The 4,920-nt window shown below is 29.6% G+C and overlaps 1 long non-coding RNA gene across 1 annotated transcript; it reads right to left on the reverse strand.

Moving 5' to 3' along the window:
- Positions 1-1,351: 1,351 nt before the first annotated feature.
- LOC110105344 lies at positions 1,352-2,614 on the reverse strand. Its single transcript, XR_003702264.1, has 3 exons — positions 2,592-2,614; positions 1,578-1,703; positions 1,352-1,477 (listed from the first exon to the last, which is right to left on the reverse strand). It is a non-coding gene; the product is annotated as an uncharacterized LOC110105344 (long non-coding RNA).
- Positions 2,615-4,920: the final 2,306 nt, after the last annotated feature.

Genomic DNA, 4,920 nt, shown 5'->3' on the forward strand with positions numbered 1-4,920 from the left:
GCTTTCAAACGATTACAACATTACCTCTTGCATATGTCTAAATTATAACCTAAATCATACAATAAATTACAAACTCTTGCAAATGTCTAGTGAGAACAAATAATCACAGAAAAACATTAAAGATTACCTTCAAATCCCAATTTTTCTTCAACTCACACAAAAATTACGGCAGCCGGTGTGAGATCGAAGGCAGCAAGACAGGAGAGCTCGATCGAGCGCAAGGCGGCCGGTGTGGGGTCGGCGGTCGGAGCTAGTTTGTCTCCGTTTGGAGAGAGGTCATCGGCGGAAAGACAGCGAGATCGATCGAGCGAGATGCGGGCGGAGGCTACGGCAGAGTTCGTCCGAAGCGAGAGAGAAGGAAAGAATAGAAATGAAATGCGAGGCTTGGGCTTGTTAATTTTAGGGCAATTATCGGCGGCCTTCCGGCGGTCAAGACTGTCGGTAATGGGATCACTTATCAACGGCGGGATACATCGCCAGTCATATTGATGCCCGACGATTTATCCGGAAGTTTGATGACCGTCGCTATTACCGGCGGCTTAATGTTACAAACCCCCCGGTTAGCACGCCGGTAATTGCCAGCGGCTAAACCACCTGCTACACCGCCGGTAGAACCGGCGGTCCGGTAACCGCCGGTCACGACCGCTGGAAATCGGCTATTTTCTTGTAGTGATCATTTTCAGCCTTATTAATATTATCAAAAATATTACCAAATTTATTTTTTTTATAAATGCGGTTAATGTTCTAGCATTGAAAAAGTAGCATGATCAACCTTAGTCAAAGTCATGCATCAAAAGAGCTAAGAGTTCCATGTTTGAGTGTGCGGGAGTAGGAGTAGAAGTCTCCATCCATGTTGTATATATATTGAGATGTAAGTATTTTATTGTAGATGAAGACCTTATAAGTGACCATTTTCTTATACAAATCAATCTCCATATAAAATAAAATAAAAGTTTCTAGATATATACACATAGATCTTCTAGATATTTTACTCTTTATTGCCTATTTCCAAACAATTAGGTCAACCGCTACTTAAGAGAAAACTTTCCTTTTACATATGCCATTATAGATAAGTAAATATATTATACTCTTTCTAAGCCAAACATCTCTAAAATTGACCAGTCTGAATCCAAGAGCATCATATCACTTGATAGATTATAGGGAAAGGTAGATAGCTAACCTTCACAGAAGACAAAACTGTACCCATTACACATCATTTCCCTCAATTATTGAACTCTAAAGTTACTATGCAAATGTAAAACAAGCTAATTAAGTCCTTGCTGATCCAAACATCTGAGGAGCTAAATCATATTGATTAGATGCAATTCCAACTTCTTCGTTTTATGAATGACCAGCTGCTAAGGCTCCGTGGTTATGATCTCCTTCGTACGATATATCTAAGTTGTTTGGTTCATTTAGTGGCCAATCCACCTTCTTCCTCGCCTTACAGATGTTGTACACACATCTGAAATAACTTCTGCATGAACATATTTATATATTTATAAAATTTATAATGTATTATTCAAATTTATGAAATTCATAGATATGCATGAAGTCATATAAAATAATGTACGTACCTATTCTTTTGTATACTTTTAATATACCTTTGTCCATATTTGTTCCATTTGTAATCATCTTCTGGGATAACTAGGGAATTACTCGACGCTAAAGCTATATTTTGCTCCTGGACTTGTTCTTCATCACTGTTTATCAAAATATTAGCAAAACTTTGAAGTTAATTATTCTAAATATTATCATTGGTACCTTTTGGATTAAAGCTTGATCAAAACTAAGAGTAGAAAAAGTAGTAAAATACAATATTAATGAAAACACTCATGAAAAAAAGTGATAAATTAGTTAAAAAGCTAGACCATAATCATAAATAGAACATATTTTCATTTTAGTGCCCATCCTTAATTCAACCCCACATAATTATTTTGTCTTTTGTGCCGAACTCCTATTTCAGCTTGGGGCTGCTTTTGGATTTGGCTTTTTGGCGATCTCCTTTTTTCTTTTATTTTTTGTTGTTTATTTTATAATAGTTAGGAATCTTTGGCTATTAGGACCTTTTTTTCTTAATTTTTGGATTGTAGCTCTTTGAGTGTTATTGATATATTGGTCCCTTTCAGGACTTTTAAACTTTTTCTTAATCAATGCCTAGGCCCTATATGGCAAAAAAAAAACCCCACTTTTGGCACAAAACAAATCTCTATTTTTTTTTAGTGTAAACTAACATAACCTGTAATTAATCAAAGTAAAGCCACAAAATAGAACTTACATTAGAAAAATATATATATATATTAAAAGTACAAAAAAATTATACATATTCTTTTAATTGATTAATACACATCAGCATATGTAATGCATTTTCTTCGAAAGGCATAAGTCAAACTCCACAATATTTTTCTTTCAATGCATAATTTTGATTAAAAAGGTAAATATAATTACAAAAACTGCTAACTTCGCATAAAATAACAAAGCAAAAAATGAAATTTTTTGAAGAAAACTAAGAAAGCTTAGTCGAATAATAGGTAGATTCATATATAATTAGATAGATACAAAGAATTCAAAGAAAATATTGCAAAGCTTACATGATGGTGGTTTTAGAAGAGGCCATAGATTCCATACATCTATGGTTGTGATCTCCTTCGTATGATATATCTATGTTGTTTGGATCATTTGATGGCCAATTCATCCTCTTCCTCGCCTTACAGTTCTTGTTCACACATCTTAAATAACTTCTGCACATATTTATATATATAAAGATTGGAAACTAAGGAAGTATAAGAAGAATTTATATACTTATCATATAATATTTATATATGCACATATCTTGCTAATATCTAAGTTTTGATGTTTATTTAAATTTATATAAATAAATATTAAAATTTAATGTACATATACGTACCTAAACTTTTTTTTCTTGTAAATATACTTTGCCCCATACTTTCTCCACTTGTAATCATCTTCTTGAATAGTCATCGTTCTTTTGCTCCTTTCTTCATCTATATTTTCCTCCTTTGCTTCTTCTTCTTTATCACTGTTTATTTTCATGGCAAATATATGCACTCTTTTATATCTTCAAATATCACTAAACATTATATATATATTAACAACAAATTTGTATGTATTTCTATGACTAACATATAAATCTTTATATTTATATATATAATGCTCAAAATTATAAATTGCATAAAAAATATTACTGATATTAACTTATTTAAATAAAACATGTACTTTTATGCAAATGTTTTGAATTGATTTAGAAGTTAAAGCGGTATATAAGTAAATATAAAATTTACATATTAGATATTTTAATACATAAACATATTTGTGGCATCTATTTAAATTCCTCTAATTTTTTTCTTAGTCTCATAAAATAAAAATAAAAAAAAGATATTTAAGAATGTCTTAGTATAAAGATATTTAAATTTATTTTCAAATTAGTATATTATTATATGTAGAATTAATTTCAAAATAAATATAATATTTTTAAATCAAAACCTAATATGATTTGCAAAGGAATAAAGGCAATGTCTCATAATGATGTGATAACAATATCATAATAAAGATTAAAATATATTGTCATTTCAGCAGCCACCTTTGACCGCCACAGAATATCAAACAAAGACATGTGTGCATATATATATTTTTTGCCTTAGAAAACTACCTATATACATAGATAGGGCAATCTCACCGAATTTATATTTTTTGCCTTAGAAAACTACCTATTTGCAAAGGAATCTTTGGCTTAAAAATCTTATTTTTAGTGAAAGAGACGAGCACTTAATTCATTAAATTAAAGCTTCGTTTTGGAGAATTTTTTTACTACTTTTTGAAGTAGTTTTTTTTATACAAAAATTTTAATTTTATACTAAAAAATTACATAAAAAAACTGAATAAAAATCATTCCAAATGAAGCCTAAGTGTTACATCCAATTACAAAAATTTCTTAATTTGTAACTTCTTGTTTAGATTAATGTTTTCTAACACTTCTTTTTTGTGGCAATATCCATTGATATGTTACACCATTTATATAATTGTTTTATTTTCACTATCAATAAATAAAGCTTTAGCTAAATTTTTTTTAACCTATTGCAGTGGTTTAAAAAGCTATAGAAATAAATGTAACGGTTTAATGACTGCTGCAAATCTATTGTATTTGTATTTGCTAGTAGCTAGTACTTTCTGTAGCGGTTTGCAAACTGCTTCAAATACGTAAAATAATAGCTATTTTAATTGTTGCAATTTTGCCATGTAGTAGCAGTTAAAATGGCTACTATTCCTTAGCACAAGAAAAAAAAATAGGATGCCAAAAACTAAATTTTTTGATCAAATTGCAAAAAATAATAAGAGCACTGCACATGTATAAATTGAGTGAATATTATCAACATATAAATCTTATGTCCAATGTCTTAAAATTAAAAATAATGAAATTATAAGCAACCAAAGCAATTAAGTAATACTTAAAGTCGATACGTACAATGCTGGAGCATAAGTGTATTAAATTTTAATACAAATCAACATATTTTAGTCTATTTTTAAGTTGTTTGAGAAACTCTTACATGATCGATTAATACAATTCAAAAAGTATCACATAAATTTTAAATTATTGGGTGTGTGTAAGAAAATGAGTTAAAAATTCAACTAAAAATTTAGTGGACAATACCTACACTACAGTTAAATCCACACCTATGGACATTTCTACATAAAATAATGCATCGTCGTCTTCATCTTTATGTAAAAAAAAAATGAAATTTCTATATAAATCGTGTACTTGCATAGTCTTTTTACTATTTAAAGCTATTTCATTACAAAGAACAAATATAATAACAATAGAGAGAGAGACAGTAGTAAAAATATGTTGATTTAGATTTTGTTTGGGATAGTTTTTTATTGTTTCTTAAAACAATTTTTTAT

This window comes from Dendrobium catenatum, unplaced genomic scaffold (genome assembly GCF_001605985.2).
Source record: "Dendrobium catenatum unplaced genomic scaffold, ASM160598v2 fragScaff_scaffold_1220, whole genome shotgun sequence".
NCBI classification, from domain to species: domain Eukaryota; kingdom Viridiplantae; phylum Streptophyta; class Magnoliopsida; order Asparagales; family Orchidaceae; genus Dendrobium; species Dendrobium catenatum.